Source organism: Manis pentadactyla, chromosome 16 (genome assembly GCF_030020395.1).
Source record: "Manis pentadactyla isolate mManPen7 chromosome 16, mManPen7.hap1, whole genome shotgun sequence".
Taxonomy (NCBI): domain Eukaryota; kingdom Metazoa; phylum Chordata; class Mammalia; order Pholidota; family Manidae; genus Manis; species Manis pentadactyla.
The window spans coordinates 44,854,947-44,875,803 of NC_080034.1; the positions used below are offsets into that span (position 1 = coordinate 44,854,947).

Consider the following 20,857-nt stretch of genomic DNA (forward strand, 5'->3'; position numbering starts at 1 on the left):
AGTGTGTCATTTTGGAAGAAGAAAAAAATTTTGATTAATCCATGAGTTCTTGCCTTGTCTTTTTCCAGGTTTGTGAAATTCAATCTCCCTATACACTTTGACACCTTGTTCCCCAAGCCTAATACCAAATCCTTTTCTATGTATTGTGTGGTACTCTGTTTTGGTTATTCACTTCCCGAATCCTGTTGTATGTGCCCTTCCATCTGTTACTAAATAATATAGCCTTTTGACTTTTTCAGTGATTTCTGGGTCATGCTGGCATTCACATGATAATCACTCTAACCGTCATTATCTAAACCCTTAGAAAATATGCTCATAATATTCACAATATTAAAAATTATACTAGCACTATTTCCATACAAAGCAGAACAGTTCACCTGCAGGCAGAGCCAAACTGTGTAATGCTCACGACTTCAAAATACTTTCTTCACATATTGAAGTCACATCTCTCAGACTGAAGCAACACTAAATGGTCCATTATTGGGAACCAAAAATTGCCGTTGTGTTGGTAGGCAGCTGCATCTGGGGAGGTCTCTCCCTACACACTAGCTGAAACCTCAGTCTGAACGGGGGGAGGGTTCCTGACTCTGATCAAGAAAGAATTCATGAACAGTGTAGGTAAGGAAGAAATTCAGTAAAACAAGAGTAGTAGTGAATGGCAGCAGCCATGCAGGCAGTAGAGAGCAAGGAAGAACAGAGAGAGGAAAGGGAAGTCTTGAACTCCCTCTTGGCATAGGGCAGATCCCTTGCCAACCCCTGAAGCCAGGGTCACAAGCCCAAATCAGAGAACTTTGGTAGCCCTCCCTACTTGTCTGAAGTAGGACAGAGACAGTGAAGACTTGTGCTTAAATCTAGAAAATTGAATGAAATAGCCAAGTAAGAAAGACGCTTACCACTGGTAAAAGGGGCCTCATTAATCTCCTAAGAAGTTTGGAAGAGTGTCGGGACAAAACGCACTAAGTTGAACAGCAAGAAGGCATTATTTAAGGCAACGGACACACTTGAAGAAAAGAGGAGGGTGGACAGCCTCGGAGAGGAGGCGTGCTTAAAGGCTTAGGATTTGTGTCTTTCAAGGATTTCAACAATGGGGGAAAGGGCCAAAGGGGCGTTGGCTTGACGTGTGGTCTCATGATCACTATCTCCAGTGACAGACATTATGTCACCATCCATAGTCAGTCCTCTAGATATTCTGTAAGATGCACCTAAAACAAGGAATTTATTAATCCTGTTCTTCTCCACGATATTGGTGACCCTCAAGCAGTGGGGACTTATCTTTAGTGGGACTGCTCGCCCTGCCTTAAGATAGGATCGGCTGTTGGCTAATCACCATAAAGTATGTTAGAATCTTACCTCCTAACTCCCTGGTTTTTAAAATGGAATCTTAGCCTTAAGATGGAGTCCCTCCTGTTCTTACCATACTACTTATATCTTGGCATTTTTCGTCAAAGGCAGGAAACTAATCACAGTGCTTGCCCCACGTCCCTGCTATGCCTCAGTTGCCATCGTTAGTGGTAGGTGCGCAGGGTTAAAGCTGCCACAGGGCTGTTTGTCCTTGCCCCAACCTTCCGCACCCATCGCTGAACAACAAAAATCCCGACTTCTTGCACCCTGGGAAGGGGTTTCCCGGGAGGTGGGATTTTCAGTGCTAAACCAGAACATGGACATTTCGGGCAAACCAAAACTGTAGGTAAAGCAGGCTTTTTCACCTCTTCCTGTTCCTATGACTACTGCTCGCTCATACTAGCAGTTTCCCAAGAGTTTGCACCAAGGGTACTTTATTCTTTAAACCATCCAGCCCCACAAGTTCCGAACCCCCTTGGACGTCCAGACTGAGGAACGGTGGGAGAAGACTGCATTGTGTTGCAAAGCTAATGGGACTTGAAGAGGTGTTTTCTTAAAATGAGGACAGACAGCTTTATGAGAAATTTGTGAAGAATCAAACGAGATAGAAGGTAGCTGCAGACTGAGGCTCTTAGTCAAACGACATGTTTTGTTTTTTAAGATACTAAACAATTGAATGTGCTTACTGACGGGGAAGATCCAGTATGGATGGAGAGGGATAATGGGAGAGGAAGCGGGTTAGTTTCCTCTTCCATCCAGACGGAATAGGCGGCCGCCAGGGCAGGTAAGTGTGCAAGTTCTGGAAAGGAAATCTGGGAAATTTTTCTTGTGGTGTGGGGGGGTGACGGGGGGGTCATTAGTTTAGACTGAGAGCGAAGGTAGTAGGCTCAATAGCGACTTTCTTCATCTGATTCAGGTTTTAGAAGCTATTGCACTTTTAAGAAATCGCAGAAGAGCACTTCATTTCCAAAGTTCAAAGTGAAGGTAAATATGCCTCAGAACTAGTTTAAGCAAAGAAAAATCCAGTGTTAAAATACATAGGATAAAAACATAATCGTTGTCAGCCTCCTTAGCGCAGCAGGCAGCGCGTCAGTCTCATAATCTGAAGGTCCTGAGTTCGAACCTCAGAGGGGGCACACATATTTTGCTGTCTGGCTCCTTTAAAATGCTATAGTCTGTGTCCATTGGGCGATTGTGCGAGTCGCGAAGAGTTCAACTACAAACTTTCTCCCTCATGACTGGTAGGTATATAGAAATAGATGTTCTTTAGTTCTTTACATGTAATGACTTGTTATCTGCATCTCTTTACAATGGTTTCCTTTGTCCAAGTTCCTCCCATTTCTGTTCCTTCCAGGGACAGTATCCTTTTATTGGTGCAACTTAATTCATAGAAAAATAAAAATGAATGGACAGATAATGAGAACCTGATATTCAATTTTCCCAGCAAGTCTTCTTGTTTCCTTTTCTTATATGCATGCAAACTTCTTGCCTCGTCCTCCATATATAATCTGGTCCTGACTGGGTTTCCCATTTGCTCTGCACTGAATAGTGTTCCACAAAACCACATGTCCATCCAGAACCTCAGAATGTGACCTTATTTGGAAATAAAGTCTATGTAAATATAATTAGTTAAATAAAGATGAGGTCATACAGGATTACAGTGGATCCTAAATCCAATGACTGGTGTCCTTATAAGGCCATGTGAAGACAAGAGAAACACAGAAAGAAGAAGGACATGTGCAGATGAAGGCACAGACTGAAGTTATGCTGTCACAAGGCAAGAAATACCAAGGATTGCCAGCAACCACCAGATGCTGGGAAGAGCAAGGAAGGATTATTCTCTAGGGCCTTCAGAGGGAGCACAGCCCTGACAATACCTTGATTTTGGACATCTAGCCTCCAAAATGTCTCTGTAAGAAAATTAATTTCTGTTGTTTTAAACCACCCAGTTTGTGATAATTTGTTATGACTGTCCTGGGAAACTAATACACCATTTCATCCCTCATTCCCCAACCTCCCATCATATATAACCTCAACCTATTGTATTTTCTTCAAAGCATGCACTTATTACTATATGAATTGCCTTGTCCTTTCAATTGTTAAACATCTTTATTGTCTATTCTCCACCTATCCCCTTAAATTGTAAATTCCATGAAAATCATCACTGGGTCTATTTTATCCATTCCTGTATTTCCAGTGTCTAGCACAGCATCTGAAAAACAATAAACACTGGTCAAATAAATCAATGAATTAATTCGCATATTAATGTTACTTTTTACCTTTCCTATCACTTCCCTGTTCCCTATCACTATCTTACTCCATGCAATCAATATCTCCAATTTGGATTTTTGCAGCAATTTCCTCAGGTGTGTCCCTCAGAAGACACACACCTACTGAAATTCATCCTGCAAGGCCATACCTCTCTGGAAAAAGAGAGAGCAAGACTTGGGCTGCTCCTGCAAAAGACCTGGACTTTGGAGAGTCTGTATTTCAGGATAGCTCTCTCAACAGTTCATTCTAGTACAGACTTAGGGAGCATACAAAAGGGACATCTTAATGGTGCCTTCTGGACCTTGACCTTCTGATTCCGAGAGCCTGCATCTCTCACAGTTTAAGAGATGCAGTTAAGAATCTGGGAAAGGATAAAGAGCTGGATTGCTGGTTCCTTAGAGAACATTTGATTCCTGTTGGAGGCATCACTAGTCAGAATCTGTTCCTCTCCTTTGTAGAACCAGAAACTACTTTTTAGTCCACCCAGAGTTTTTCAGGCTTGCAGAACTGACACAAAAACCATATGTCAGAGACATTCCAAGCCAGGGTGTGAACATATTATAGCCATACTAGCAGCTGATCAGCATATTCTCTCATATGTAAATTTTACAGAGGAAATTAAATAATATTATAACCTGTAATCAGAGTAACAGAAGTAATAAAACATTAATGACTATGATATCAAACAGTAATGGTCTGGGGCATTCACCACCAAAGAGTCAAGGCAAACCAAGCCACACCAAGCCAACTTAAAGCTATATTGGTCCATGTGGTGGTCCCTGGACAGAGATGGAAAGAGAGTTGTGATCATTGCATGCTATTTTTCTAAACAATGTTACAATATCATTGGTTAGATGAGATTTTTTAGTTCTATTTAAGTTTTATGCTCATTCCCTTTTTCAAACTTTAGATGTGCAGAAAACCTTTCTCAGCCACTCATTTACCAACCCAACACCTGAGTAGAGCACTCCTACTTCACTCTCAGAGATTTCTACAAATGGCTAACCACATCCTTTACAAAGGGGATGTAATAACTTTACTCTGGCTTAACTGTTTTTTAGTCAAATGGGGTTAACAGCAAAGAACAGAATTCTGGCGCAAGGTTATATACTCTTAAGGTACTCCTTTTATGTTACCTGAGACCATCTTACCAGAGAGGTCCCATGTGTTCATCTCACTTGTCTGAGAGTCAGACTGGTATCCATTTGGGGCCCAAAATCTTTGACCACAAAGGTTCTTTCCTAGTTTAAAATGCAATGTGTTTCACAAAAGTGGAATTAGAATTAGGTGCTGAAGCCCAAGAGGACACCCAGACAAGGACTTAGACATAGAACCTCAAATTGAGTCTGATACACAAATGACTGAGCCACTCAGACCCCATGAAACAGCTGTTCTCCTCTATGTTCTGGGGTAAGGAAAGCACATAGACAAAGTCTGAATGTCTTCTTTTTAAATTCTGGCCATGTTCTTTTCCCTTATTCCCAAATCCATCCTTGCCCTCTGAATATGCACAACTACTTCAGTTCCCAGCCCATGGGAACGTTTACTGTGGGGACTGTAACCCAAAGAATTACTTCTGAAAGTTGTATATAACCAAAGACATAAAAACCTGGTTATTGAAGTCCTAACCTTTTCTACCTCAGAACATGGCTGTATTTGGAGACAAATGGTGATTAAATTAAAATGAGGGCCTTAGGCTGGGCCCTAACTCAATCTAATTGATGTCCTTATATGAAGAGGAAATTTGGACACACAAAGGAACACCAGGGATGGGGGTGCACAGAGGAAAGACTATGAGAGGACACAGTGGGAAGGCCATCTGCAAGCCAAGGAGAAAGTTCTCAGAAGAAACTAAATCTGATGACACCTTGATTTTGGACTTCTAGCCTCCAGAACTGTGAGAAAGTAAATGTCTATTGTTCAAGCCACCTAGTCTGTGGTATTTTGTCATGGAAGCTCTAGAAATCAAATACAACTACACAGCAGGGCCTCCAGTGATTTCATATTTTGATTTTTACAACACATGAAATAACCAAAGATGGACATATATGAACTAAGGACAGTATGAAGGGCTAAGAACAAAGACTGGATTGATTCACTATTTGGGAGTTGAAGGGTACTGTCATGTTAACATACACCTAGAAAAAGCAGATTTGTTTGCCTGCTATTTGTTTCCATCAGCTCTGCCATAAAGAATGATCTTTGACCTGGAATGTATAAACAATCCATATATCTGGACCAGTGGAGAAGTAGAGCGAAATGAGGTTAGAGAGAAAAGGCAGACAGAAACCATGTAGGGAGGTGCTTTGTGTGCCGTGAGACTCAGAATGTTTTTCCTATTTGGGGAGTTTTTTAAAGGTTTTAAACAGAAAAGCAATGTGATTTAGGAAGATCACTCTGTCAGTATGTGATTGGATAGGAGGAAGATGATGCAAGGAGACAGGGAAGGAGGCTCTCTCTCGGGTATTCCAGGTAGCAAGATAGAATCTGAAGGCCTTTGACACTGACTGATAAGTTAAAAGGCAGGCCTAGGATGACTCGCAAGCTTCTAACTGGGGAGACTGGGTTGCTGGAATAACCTAAGAGAGTAACTCTAGGAACAAGAGTATTTGAAGGAGTACAGAATGTGAGAGTCTCAGTGTGGGGTGCAGGAGATCCAAGCAGGGATTCCTGCAAGCTAGAGAAGCGCAGTAGAACCCTCTAGATTAAAGGAGTAAATTGGAAGATAGACAAAAATATTGGTTCAAATGAGGTCACTTGAAAATCCTTCAGAGAAGAAAACAGCACTGAGGAGGGAGCCCTGAGTAACCCTGATAGGTAAACAGAGAAGGGAAGAGGCGTTCTCTGAGAAGACTGAGAATGACCCGGTCACAGAGGTATGAGGACCACTTGAAGAAAGTAATACCTCAGCAGTTCAGCAAAAGACTGAATGAGTCAAGAAGGGTGTGGTCACCAGTGTCAAATGATATTGAGAGACATCTTTTATATTTAGTTGAGTTTATTGTCTGTCATTCTCCACTAAAATATAATAACTCAATTAGGGTAGGAGTATTTTCTGTTGTATACTGTGCTGTACCTTCAGCCCCTGTATATCACTCAAGGTCTAGTTAAGAAATAACACTAGGAAATTCAATGGGGGAACACTGTGATAACCAAGAGATTATAACTACAGAAACTAGCTATCACTTTCTAGGGCTGGAAGAACAAAACGAAAGAGGTTGGGACCGTGGAGCTCTAAGGAGGAAGCATTGTACTGCACCACTGATGCTGCTAGTATGTCTATAGGGCACAGTGAGATGATTCTGGGAATGCATACAGAAAATGTAGGTTAGAATCCACTGCCACTGTTCGGGTAACCCTGACAGGAAGAGCAAAAATCAGAGAAGCAGTCCTTCTTCCCTTTTCCTGCCTTCCAGGCTCCCTTGACAGAGAAAGCCAAGAGAAATTAGTTATTAGATCACCTAGCATAAATAGGGAGGGTTTCAATAAGCACATGTATAATTGGATTACATACTTACATGTATGTTGCCAATTCATTTTGTGTAGCATTAGCATATAAAATCTCCACCTAGGGGTGGGAAATTTAGCGTAAAATGAGGAAAAGGCAATCATCAGACACCAAATTTTTCTTATGCACATGTTACAAGTTGTTTGTCTTGGTTCATTGATTATCTGACCAAGAGGTCTCTAAACCCAGGACATAGTGGCTCTAAAACTTGTTAGAACAATAGGTTGACATGAAAAACAAAAAGTATTGGAGCCCTACAGAGCCAGTGGTCTGAGTCACAAGGCATTTATCAGGACTTAGGTATGTGGCGTTGGACTGGTCTCTCCATTTTTTCTCCCTATCTAAAAAGGACCATAAGAAGTTTGGAATATTTAAGTCTTGGTGAAAAAGTCACTATTTTGTGACTATTGCATGGTTCAGTTAAACAACAGAAAATTACCCTTTCATTTTCATGAATCAATTTCCTATATTTAAAAAAAGACATATTGTACACTTTTCGACTGATAAAATAAAGAACAAGAAACCGTTTTTTCACTATGTTGCTTTCTTTGGCCGCAGAGCAAGAAGTCTGTGTTTGCCCCCTCTGAGGTTCGAACTCAGGACCTTCAGATTATGAGACTGACGCGCTGCCTACTGCGCTAAGGAGGCAACTGCTTTTTCAGTTTGTACCACCCTTCTACCAGCAACACAAGAAATATTCTTAAATTCTTTGAATAACAGTGTTTCAAAGTATGACAGAACTGAGATTTAATTTGTGTCCAAAAATATTCAGACTTCGGATGGCAAAGCCACGCAGGATAAGCCAGGGTCGACCACCAGCCCAACCCCACTTCCCTCGCGGACGCTTCCACGAAAACTAGGGGGCTGAGGGCACCGCAGTTCGGACTTGGCGGGAAGTTCTGTTCGGTAGGATTAGAGAGGCACCCTTCCGCGAGGCAAAGACTCAAAGCTGGGACTGCCCTCTTCCGCTTCGCTTGTGCGGTTTCATGGTGGCGCTCGGTCCCCGAGACGGATGCAGAAGGACCTTGGGATTCTTTACTTGCTTCTCCTTAGTGGCCCCCGGGCTCAAAGCAAATGCCCAGGCTGAAGGCCGAGGGCTTACTCCCAGGTCCAGGTGGAGACCGCAGCTTTCACTAGCATTCTTGGTCTGCGTGACTCTTTCCTGCGTTGGAGACAAACGGGGAAGGAGCCACCTCCCTCGCCACCTGCGGCGTCCCCTTTCAGGGTCAACTTGGGAGCCGTGAGAAAGCGAATGTCGGGGGTCACACAGGCCGGGCGGTTCTCGGGCTGTGCTCCTGCGGGTTGGGGACAACGCTGGAGGAAGGGTCCTAGAGGAGGCGCGGCGGTTCACGAAGAAAGGATGAGAAAGGGGCTAATTCCAGTCGGAGAAAAGCAAATGAAAAAGCGGCCTGTGGGTGGTACCGTGGCCGAGCGGTCTAAGGTGCTGGATTAAGGTTCCAGTTTCTCCGGGAACATGGGTTTGAAACCCACCGCTACGAGGGGTGTTTTCCACCCTCTCTAGCACGGAAATACTTTTTTATGCCGAATAACAGCTCTTCCAGGCTTTAAGTGCAGGCAGGCTCCTTAGCTCCTACCACCTCTGTTTTCCCAGAAGCTACAGATTACAGCCATATACACTGTCCTCAAGTCACATGATAGGCCTTCAGTTAGTTAAGTCAATTAATAAAAAGTTGATGAGCATCTAGCGTGTGTATTACTCCCTACATCATTGTATTTTCACACACACCCCTTCCCCAGAAATATCCAACATATAACAGACCTTCATTTAATTCATTCTTTTATTTAAAAAAGTGTATTCAGCGCCTACTATGTGCCAGGCACTTACTGCAGTAAGATACAGCAGTACTTTCTCATTATTGCATACATAATTACATACATTGTTCGATAAATGTTGGATGAATGAATAGCTCTCAGTCTCCCTGAACCCTCTTGCAACTGGAGACAAGTCCTGTCGACCACTGTTCTCAGCGTCCCCGCAAGCCTTCTCATTTCACATTTTGAACCTTAATTATGCTGACCTGAGCTGTGGCGACTCACTGCAAGGCGCCTCCCCTTGTCACTCAACTGCCCCTCACATCCCAACTAGGGTCACTCTCGCCACTCTGCAAGCGTTTCTGCGTCTTCAAGGCTTAGGCGCCCTCTCTCTCTGCTCCTGGCAGTTACCTCTGCCCTCAAGGCTTCTCATTCTCAAGATCTCAGCTTGGAAGTTGCTTTCTCCTGGAAGCCTCCTGTGCTCTCTCCCTCCAGAATTATAATTAGACACTGAGGATATGGAGAGAACTAGAGAGAGTGTTGCAAGGGATTTTGCATTAGAATTATAATAGCCCCAAGATGATACAACTTCTACTGTAGTAAAGAGTGAGATTGAACTGTGAATGACATCTTAGACATATTGTTACCAGAATAAAGAACGTTACGAAATAGTAAAACAGTACAATGTACAGAAGTACACCCCCAAGATGCAACATTTATACCCTTTAGACTTGACAGGTTTAGCCTATGGAGGGAAGGAAAAAAAAGCTCAAAGAAGTCTAACGCTGGGCTATCCCACTGAATATTCATTACTCGTTCATTTATTCATTCATTTACTCGTCCTTTCATCTGTGCGTTCATGCAACAAGCATTGATTAAGCTTGTACTACGATACCAGACCTTGGTGTATCAAAGAGGAATGAGAGCCCGTCCTACACTTAAGGTATTTGGGAATGAGAGGACAGATTTTAAAATTTCAAGCCTATACTTACAGCTGAGCAGGAGGCACCAAGACACTCCGAGGTTGCTCTAGAGGCATCTGCAGGTATTCTAGAATGAGTAAGTGAAGCTGTTGAAAGGAGATATTATATTTTCTTTCCTCCCTTTTAAACGGCGCAATTAAAATCCACAGTTTCTGCGTGGTGGGAATGAAGGAGAATCAAACCGTCAGAGGAAACAATATTCTCGGATCAAAACTCTCCCCTGCTCCTGTCATCTAGGGAAAGAAACGTGGGAAGAGGACGCAATGGAAACAGAGAAAAACGTCTCCCAGTCACTTCCCACCCTGTTTGGCTTTTCTATTGCCCTATGGTTGGAAAATGCAGAAATTTTTCCATCCAAAAAAAATGTCCCCATAAATTTTTAAAAAATCAATTAGGAAGAAGAGGCAGAACTTTTGTTTAAAGTACTGGTTCATTTTCAGTTATATTCTACATGTCTTTCTCATTTAAAATAAAAGTTAAAGATAAATAGAGTGCGTTGGTTTACGAAAAGCCGGTTCCATGGTGTAATGGTTAGTACTCTGGACTCTGAATCCAGCGATCCGAGTTCAAATCTCGGTGGAACCTTTGGTGTTATTCTCTCTCCTTTTAATCTTCCAAACATACATAATGTACAGGGAACCCTTCCGGCACTTCGGTTTTTGATGCGCTCGGGCAATGAGGAAGAACACAAGACCATGGTCCCTATGTCCCGTGAGCTCAAAACCTGCCTGTAATTACGGAGTCTGGATATAAGGCTTTCATCTGCTTTCATCAGATAAATTTTCCTCTCAGAACGCCCCCGGGTTTCGAACGGTTACTAATCGCGTCTTTAATGAACAACCAGGGCAGAGTAGAACGTAATCCATGATTAAGCAGCAACCAAAACGGAGAAGAAAGGGGACAGAAAACATGGAAGTGATGAAACAATGATTGAGATTAAAGGAAAGAAAGTATGTCAGAAGTGGGATTCGAACCCACGCCTCCACAAGGAGACCAGAACCCTCCAGGTGAGGAAGAGTATCTTGAGTCTGGCGCCTTAGACCACTCGGCCATCCTGACGTACATACACCCTGTTTAATAAGTAAATCCTTGAGTTATTATAAGTGTGTGCTCATTGTAAGGCACTAGATGTCTTTCGCAGCGGAGGGCTTGTTCAAGAAACGGGAATCTAAATGCTTACAAACTAATTGAGCCTTTCTCTCAGTGTTTCAGTGGGAGCAGGAATGAGGCTGGCGAGGCTTTCTCTTTGATCCAAGCCACAACTGGCCTTTTCTCTCCTCTCTGCAGTTCCCTGCACGTCCAGGGCACCGGAGCGCAAGGATCCCAACCATCAGGAACCGACTCCAGACTGAACAAGAGAGAACCCCTTTACCCCGACAAGAAGAAGCACCTGGTGTGGGGTGGGCTAGCGAAAAGACGTCTGGCAAACCAACCCAACTGACGGGAGCTCAACGCGGGGAGAAGCGAGCGAGCCAGTGTAGACCTGGGGAAAACCGCCGAGTTAGTATGCCCAGAGAGGGGCAGTGAGTGGGGTTTAGGGGCCTTGAGCGTAAAGACTGGCTGTTGTGAGTTGGAGGAGCTGGCCTTTTCGGGAGTTGAAAGAGGGACAATCGCGCGAGTGAAAAATAAGAGTGGCGTGAAGAGGATGCCGGCTCTGAGCCCAAATCCCGAGATCCCTTCCTCCGCCAAACTCCAGAACCCGACAGGCAGGTTCAGCCCTGCTTGGTCTCCTTGTGGCAAGAGGTTTAAGGTTTGTCAGTGAAACTGATCCCAGGGATAAACCACAGACATTGACATTTGAAGGTCCCCCAAGGAAATGGCCGGGTCTCCAAGCGATCCCCAAAGACCCTCCGAGTCTGCAAGGTTGGTCCATCCCCTCGCAGCTTTCATAATCGGGTTTTTAGTTCCTTATTTTAAATACGAACGACGACCAAGAATCACCAGATGTTTTTGAAACAGTCCCACAGACAAGGACTGTTACAAACAGGAGGCAAGGCAAGGAACTAAGATGAAACAAACACAATGCAAGAAACTAGATTTTTTGTTGTTGTAATTAAATCTTTGGTAAGATACTGAATTCATGAAACAAGAGGAGGAGAGTTCTTAAAATTAATATCATGATGGCAGATTTTTTTTTTAACTTTTTCAAAAAAAGATGTAGAAATTGCCCAGAAAGTGTGGGGTAGACATGGAAAGTAGGAGAGAATAAGAAAATAAAAGGGTGTAAACCACAATGTTGCTCATGTAATTGTATATTAATGATACCAAAATTTAAAAAAAGAAAAGAAAAAGGTGTATAGTAGAAAGTATGGCGTCAGATTACCGGGCTTTCCAGGAAGAGAAAAGGAGAAAATGAAAGAAAGGAGATAAAGACGTAACACAAGATTATTTTCTAGAATTGAAGATTTTAAATCTCCAGATTAAAAAAGGCTCATCAGAAGCCTCACATCAATGCTCATCATCATGAAATATCAGAACCTAAGGGATAAAGTGAAGATCCTCAAAGTTTCCACAGAGAAAACAAACAGGTTGAATGTAAAAGATTAGTAATCAGAATGGCATCTTTCTTCTTAACAGCAATACTGAAAGCTGGAAGGCATTAAAACAATGCCTTCTAAATCATTTCCATGAAGGAAAATAATTTCCACACTAGATTTCTGAACCCAACAAAACAATCAAGCATGAGGGGACATTTTCAGTCTTGCAAGGTCTCAAAAAAAATTTACCTCCCATGACCCCTTTCTCAGGAAGCTTCTGAGGAATTATTCCACCAAACAGGGAATTAAACTCAGAAAAAGGAGGATGTGAAATCCAGTAATAGGGGACCTAACACAGGAAAGAGGTGAAGACAAGTTCCAGGGTGCCACTGCGTAGAGAGCAATCAGTCTAAAGTGAAGCAGAAGAATGAAGGACAAAAGGAAGTTTTCAAGGAGAAGAATGGAACTGACATGTTGCCTCATGTGTTTGACCACAAAATAGTGTTAGAAAACTGGTGTTAAATTAGGAATCAATATTTAGGAAAGTAAGACATGAAAGGCAATCATTAATTCCAGCAAGAACAAAGGTTGTCAAAGAAAGAAAAAGTAATTGTGTATATCACATAGCTCAGATGTGAAAAGTATTATGAAGTCATACTGATGAAAACTCTGAATATTGATTTAACTAAAACTGAAATGTATATGAATATAAATTATTATATTCAAGTATTTATTTAATAAATATTGTTGAATTAATGAGTGAATAAATAAATATATCCACAAGAAGAGATTCATGAAGAATACATGCTGAAGTATAAAGGATTCCTATTAATATAGTCTTATAATAAAATACATTATTGCTTATTATATCTTCATGAATACGTTAGTTTTATGTTACTCATTCTTTCCTCCGTCTGCTCAACTAAGGATAAATGAAATCTTTCCTAAAATGCTATTATTAAAACAAATAACCATCTTAATGTCAGTTATAACACAGAAATCTTTAAAAGCTACTAAAACCATCCCAACATATATGAATTGATGTAGATTTTATAATCAGTTAAACAAGTAGATTTGGCGAATTAGTTTTTCCATTAGTGCATTTGTTTTTTGCTTTTAGGACAAAGTGTTAAGATGAAGTGAATGCACATATGCATTTACAAATTTGTGGTATAACTTTCCAATAAATGATGCTGGGCCAACTGGGAAAAAAAAATAGACCTAGACTCCGATCTACACAAAATGCAAAAATGAATTCAAAATGGATCATCCACCTAAATATGAAAGGGAAAGTAAAGCTACTATCTTACTGAACTTATCTTAATGAACTTAGGGAGACTATCTTAATGAACTTGGGGTTGGCAAGATTTCAAAAACAGGAAGTGGAAACCAAAAATAAAAAAGTTGATAAAGTGGAATTCATCAAAACTAAAAACTTCTACCCTCCTACACTGTTGGTGGGAATGTAAACTGGTGCAGCCACTACAAAGCAGTATGTAGGTTCCTCAAAAAACTAAAAATAGAAATACCATAGACCAGTAACTCTACTTCTGGGAATTTACCAGAAGAAAACAAAATCTCTGATTTGATAAGATATATGACCTCCCAAGTCTATTGCTGCATTATTTACAATAGCCAAGGTATGGAAGCAACCTAAGCATCCATCAATAGATGAATGGATAAAGAAGATGTAGTATACACAGCATGGAATATTATTCAGCCATAAAAAAGAAAGAAATCCTGCCATTTGTGACAACTTAGATGGACCTAGAGGGTATTATGCTCAGTGAAATAAGCCAGGTGAAGAAAGACAGATACTACATGGCTTCACTTATATGTGGAATCTAAAAACAAACAAAACAAAATGAACAAAACAGTAGTAGATTCATAGGCACTGAGAGGTGACTGGTGATTACCATGGGGGAGGGACTGGGGTTGATGAAGGGGGTGGGTGAGGGAGATAAATGGGGACAAAAATCTCAATCATAATATAAATGATTCACAGGGATGGAAATGCAGCATGGAGAATATAACCAATGGTTCTGTAACATCTTTCTATGTTGACAGTTCGTAACTGCACTAGTGGATGTGAGGATTTAATAATGTATGTAACCGTTGAATTACTGTGTTGTATACTTGAGTGCAATATAATGTTGTGTATCAGCTATACTTCAATAGAAAAACTAAAAACTTCTATTCATCAAAAACGCCATTAAGAAGTTAAAAAGGAAGCCACAACTGGTAGAAAACATTTGCAAAACACATTATCTGACCAAAGGGATCATCCTGAATATATAAAGCACTACTACAAATCAACAAGAAAAACACAAATACCTTATTTTTTTAATAGGCAAAAGACTTGATCAGACACTTTACTGAAGAGGCCATTCAAATGCTCAGTAAACTTATGAAAAGATGATCAATATCGTTAATTATCAGGGAAATGTAAACTAAAATCACAATGAGATACCATTACAAATCTACCTGAATGACTAAAATTTATAATTATATAATAATTACATATATATTATATACAATATTTGGTATGTTGGTGAGTAAGTGGAGCAACTAAAATTCTCATGCATTGTTAAAAGAAATGTAAGTTGGTACAATCACTTCAGAAAATTGTTTGGCAATATCTGAAAATTAAACATATACCTATCCTGTGATCCATCAGTTCCACTCCTAGAAATGAGTACATTTGTCCACCATATATAAGACATATATAACAATGTCCAAGGTAACTTTATTCATGAAAGACAAGAACTTAAGACAGCTCAATACCCATTAATGGCAAAAATTATTTTTAAAATGTTATACATTACAGTGAATCATTATACAGCAGAAAAATCATTGAATTACTGCTATAGATAAGAATGAATCTTACAGAGAAAAAGTACTTACTATATGATCCTATATGAAATTCAAACCAGTATTGCTAGAAATTTGGAATAGTGATTTCTGTGGGTAACCGATGGGTTGGTATTTGTGAGGAAGAAGCATGAAGGAGCCTTCTGAGATGCTGAAAATATTCTTCTTTTTGATTTGGACAGATAGTTCATCCAACACATTGGATGTATTTGAATGCATAGTTCATTAAGCTATCCACTGACAACTTGTGTACTTTATGTACATTTTGTCTTGATGAGTTCAAAATTACAATATAAGACAATTTCTTATTCATGGTCAATTAGATGCCACACAAGGTAAGCTCTGAAGATATTGAAAGATAGGAGAAATTGTGTCTTGAGAAGATAGGGAAAGTTTTATGAGAGGCTGATTCTGGAGGGAGTTGGGTCACCTGCAAGGAAAGCAGAGGCATCTGCTTGTTCAGGTTTAGTGCAGAAAGGGAAAAGAAATGGTGCCAGAGCTCACAAAGCTGTAATCTTCTTCAGGCCCAACATACCCTAGACTCTTTGATAATTTCTCCCTTGCAGTTCAAGACTCCTACCTGCGCTATTTTTTTTTCATCGCATCTGTCTCTTCCTTCATAGCACTTGTTATAATTAATAACCATATATGAATTTGTTTAATAACCTAATGTCTCTCCTTATTCTAATTATTTTGTACTAGGAAACAAACTGTCCCAAAACCTAGGGCTTACTGGGGTAATTCTTCTACACAGGCATGGACTATTGTCTCAGAATGTACCCCTTTGGTGGTTGGGCTGCTCTTCACTCGACGTACCTAAAGCTTTGTCAGGGAATAGCTCAAAGGCTAACTCAGTTTAGCCCCTCTACCCCTCTACAGAGTCCCATGTTGGACTCTATAGTGCCAGATGTTGTTATGGACTGAACTGTGTCCCCTCAAAATTTCTATGCTAAATCTCTAATTCCAAGTGTGACCGTATTTGGAGTTAAGACCTCTATGGAGGTAATTAAGGTTAAATGAAGTCATATGGGTGGGCCCTAATGCAATAGTACTGGTGTCCTTACAAGAAGAGGAAGAGACACCAGGGGTAGTTGTGCACAGAGAAAAGGCCATGTGAGGAGACAGAGAGAAGGTGGCTGTCTTCTCTCTGCCAAGGAGCAAGGCTTCAGGAGAAACCAACTTGCTAACACCTTGATCTTGGTACTTCCAGTCTCCAGAAAATAAACTGAGAAAAAAACACTTCTGTTGTCAAACCACATAGTCTGGTGTTTTGCTATGGCAGCCTGAGAAAATTAATACAGACATCTTCCTTGGTGGCTAAGGACTCAAAGAGACCAAGGTTGAGCATGTCAGTCTTCTCACAGGCCAGGCCTGCTATGGTGCAGTACCTCTCTGCCATACTCTATTGATCAGAGCATTTGTAGGCCAGCCCATATTCAAGAAAGCTCCTGACTATCTTTGGAATCTATGTCTATTTATTCCCCAAAAGTAAATGGTTAAACTTTGATTTTTTTCTCCTGTAAACCTTATGTCAATTTGATTCTTAAACCAGGTAGAAGACCCTTAAGATGTGAAGGAAATGTCTTCCTCTCCAATAACTCCAAAGCAGAAATGCCTCCAGGCTACTGAGTCCTTTGACCACTTATTTCCAAGGTTCTTTAATTGTAGTCCTAGTGATACCCTCCACCTTATTTTCTGTACACCCTTCCCCAGCCATCCATAATTTCCATATCAATGAGAGATCAAAGGCAGGAAGAAACTGTTATAAGGAAAGATACAGGTCCAACATGGAGTCACTTCCACTAGGGCAAGTCACCAAATCAGGCCTAATACCTAAATCTAATTATATTTTCACCCTCTTCCATAAAATGTAGTCAGTCAGGAATTTCCTGGTCAGCATCATCAATAAGATAATCCATCACATGAACTTTCTCCATCTTCTCTAAAAGAAGATGAGGTCATTGGCATCATAATGAGATAGGGCAGGGAAATGGGGCAAGGGTCATGCCATTGTAAAATCTTAGCCTTTAAAAAAGGCCCAGGGTATTCTTTAACTTAATTTATATGCTATTCTTCTTCTTCTTCTAACCCCTAAGTCATTTAAGTAACTTTGTAACCAGGACAGGAGATAGACCTCTGAAATGTAAATGAACCTATGTGGATAAAGAATGCTGAGATCTGGACCAACACAGTCACTAAATAACCCTATTCTTAAGATAAAAATTTAAAGGAATTATGGATCAGCTGTACACATCATGCCTTATCCTGACCCCTACCCAAAACTCATAAAACCCCAAAGCCTAAACCCTTAAGTGCACCTCTCTGAGGTTGTGTCTGAGTGTGTACTGTCTCAGATAAAATAAACTTCCTTGTTGCATAAGCCCATTGCACTTGTCTCTGAATTCTTTTCCATGATAAAGATAAGAACTTGCTGTTGACCCCCACCTCCGGGGGTAAATGTCTTGTCACTTTGCTATTTCATTCAGCTTTCCTGTCTTAACACAACCCTTTTCTCTGTGACTCAGTTCAGACCAGTAGGAAACTGGAAGTTCTCAGAACATAAACTCACTCCATCCAGTACTCTGTAGCTCCCCCAAATCCTGGTATGGTAAGGGCTTAGTTCCCACACTGTGCAGATTCAGTGGACACTACACACCAGGTGATCCTGGCTTTAGGAGTTGGCAAGGGACTTGCCCCATTCAGAACAGGAGTTCAATGAGCTTCCCTTTCCTCCCTCTGCTCTTCCTGCTCCTTCCTGCCTGCATGGCTACTGCCACTCACTACCTCTTGCTTTAATGAATTCCTTCCTTACCTACACTTGTCCAACCTGGGCAAGAATTCTTTCTCATCAGAGTTGAGAATCCTCCCATCTCAGCTGAGGTTTCACCTAGTGCACAGGGAAAGATGTCCCCAGATGCAGCTGCCTGACAACAATAAGACCCGAAGCTCTCCCCACTGAGAGAAAGTGACCTTGACTGAACAATCCTTTTTCTTTTGCTAGTAACTTATCCGCCTCCTTCCCCCACTCTCCTGTCTATAAAAACCTTTCATTCTTTATGATTCCTCAGAGCATCTCCCTACTTGATGGGGAATTTAATAATCACTTAATAAAGTCAACTAAATCTTCAAATTTACTTGGATGAATTTTGTTTCTTAATAAAGCTGAAAAGTAACTGCAACAGTTCCTATTTTGCCCCTTTTTCCAAACTACCCTGAAATGCTTTTCCAAGTTGGAGTAAGATGAATGATCAAAGAGCAGGCTTTTAACTTACACAGAATTTGAGACATTTCTAATAGTTTTGGGAAGGTTTTCTCATCTTGTGTTCATGGTATTTGTGTAGTAAGGAATTTGGCCATACCTACAAAGAGATCTGGCCTTTGTCTTCTTTGGGCAGTAACCACTAGACACTTGAAATGTCCTTAGTGATAGGGCTGTCTGTTATTCCTGGTGGGTCCTCTGAGCACGATAACAGTTTATGTTAATAAATGACATAGCATGGGCTGTGCACATGCTTCACAGAGCTGTTTCAGGAGAACTATTGGTTTGGCTGAGGAAACATTGGAAAATAAAGGAGAAAAGGAAAAGAGGAGGACCAAGGAGGATTTGACCCTAGCCATATTTCACATACTATTTTGAGTGACTTTGGAGAGAAGGGTGAAAGCCAAGAGTTCAAAAGAAGTATTTCATATTCTGAAAATTAGGTCAACAATAGTGTTAATTCAGGGCTTGTGACAGAAACTGCTAATTGCCATTCTCACCTTCTTTCCTTGCTTACAAACCCAGGTTTTTATCCTGGCTAGCAATGTGTTCAGAAAGACAGCACCCCCTAACCTCCTTTTGCAGTGGCTGAAGATACTTAAGTGGAAGTTATTGCAGAGTAGAAAAGCCTTCTGAGTAGGATCTTCAAAGGCAGGGTGATGATTTGCCCTGATTTATCTGGGATACTTCCTATTTCCATCTGTTGTCCTTGTAAAATTAGTAACACAACCCTCCACCCTGATCCCACCCATCTCAAAGGTGTTCAAGTTTGGACAATGAATTAAACAGCCACATTTTTAGAAAGGGGGTTCATTTAGTTGGGGGTCAAGTATCTTTTGCCCTTTCCCCTTCCCTTCCAGATTATGAAACACCAGCAAGCATCTTGGACTAGGAAATGACCTTGAGGGTAGATGCCATGCCAAGAATGTGGAGCACAAAAATAGAAAGAGACTGAGCCACTGGGGGTGATGAATCTGACATGCTAGCCCTGAACCACCTTCTTCTGGTCTTCTTTACATGAGAGAGATAAAAGATCTGTCATGTAAAGAAGACCAGAAGAAGGTGGTCATAACCAGAAGAACCTAAAGGGTGTAAGGCCCAAGTGACTAGCAGAGTCAGAGTGGAGGAAGATGACTTATCAGACTTTGTTTCACCAGCAGCTGGTCCAGTCCACTCTGTAATACCCATGAGGTTTACAGGGTTTACAGGTTTACTATGGATCTTGGCTGGCACTGACCTGTGAGCATGATCTTAGCCCCTTGCAACATTGGTTCTGGGATGAGTACTAAAACCAAACATGAACCAAGCAGCACATAGCATTCCTTTGTCCACAGTGATTAGTGCAAAATACAGGGCTTTGCTGGTTGTGAGAAGATAAAACATGGAAGATAAAACATGGAAGCTGAGATAGGCAGAAAGTTTTTAAAATGTTTTTTACTTTGAGATTATTTTATACTCATATATAGTTGTAAGAAATAATAGAAATACAGTATACCCTTTACCCAATCTCCTCAAATGGTAACATCTCGCAATCTTGCATTAGAACAATATCACAACCAGGAAATTGACAGTGATATCATTATTCAGATTTCAGTCATTTTTATATGTACTTGTGTGTGTGTGTATTTAGCTCTATGCAATTTTATCATATGTATAGATATTGAGGGGGAGCAGATTTTGCCACGCTAAAATATGTCTCTTTGGCATGAGGATTATTTTGAGCTAAAGACAATCAAAACCCAGCAGACTCAGAAAAAGTGCTTTACCTCCCACTCAGCTGCCTAAACTTACATTGGAAAGGGGGCCTGTACCAGGAAAAGAGCTATTATCAGAGATACCAGTTTACCTACCCACTTATCTGCATAACAAGGCAATCTTTATGTTCCAAAAGTCCCTCTCCTTCCTGTGAATGGTTTTCGTCCTCTTTGTGTTCCCAGAACCCTCCCCCTTTCCTTAGCTCAGGTTGGTATATAAGCCTCATTTACCTCATTGCCCTTTCTTTGTGTCTCACATTTTAGTGGGGCTCCTGTACACATGAAGTTTGCTTGTTTTTCTCGTACTAATCTGTCTTATATCAGTTTAATTATTAGTTCAGCCAAAGAACCTAAAAGGAAGAAGGGAACAGTTTTCCAACCCTACAATATCATGTGACCAACACCACAAACAAGATACAGAACTGTTCACAATCATAGGGATCCCTTATGCTACCCTTTTATAGTCATAGATATCTCTTCCCTTCTCTCTAAACAGTGACAACCACTACTTTGTTCTCTATCTCCATAATTTTGTTTTTTCAAGAATGTTATGAATGAAATTATGCACAATGTAACCTTTTGAGTTTGACTTTTAAAATTCATCATAATGCCTTTGCGAT

General features: G+C 40.9%; 4 non-coding genes across 4 annotated transcripts; 2 read left to right on the forward strand and 2 right to left on the reverse strand.

Moving 5' to 3' along the window:
• Positions 1-2,404: 2,404 nt before the first annotated feature.
• Positions 2,405-2,477, forward strand: TRNAM-CAU (transfer RNA methionine (anticodon CAU)). The gene has a single exon. It is a non-coding gene; the product is annotated as a tRNA-Met (tRNA).
• A 5,218-nt stretch (positions 2,478-7,695) lies between these two features.
• On the reverse strand, positions 7,696-7,768 carry TRNAM-CAU (transfer RNA methionine (anticodon CAU)). Its single transcript has one exon. It is a non-coding gene; the product is annotated as a tRNA-Met (tRNA).
• A 2,621-nt stretch (positions 7,769-10,389) lies between these two features.
• TRNAQ-CUG (transfer RNA glutamine (anticodon CUG)) lies at positions 10,390-10,461 on the forward strand. The gene has a single exon. It is a non-coding gene; the product is annotated as a tRNA-Gln (tRNA).
• A 368-nt stretch (positions 10,462-10,829) lies between these two features.
• On the reverse strand, positions 10,830-10,935 carry TRNAL-CAA (transfer RNA leucine (anticodon CAA)). Its single transcript has 2 exons — positions 10,898-10,935; positions 10,830-10,875 (listed from the first exon to the last, which is right to left on the reverse strand). It is a non-coding gene; the product is annotated as a tRNA-Leu (tRNA).
• Positions 10,936-20,857: the final 9,922 nt, after the last annotated feature.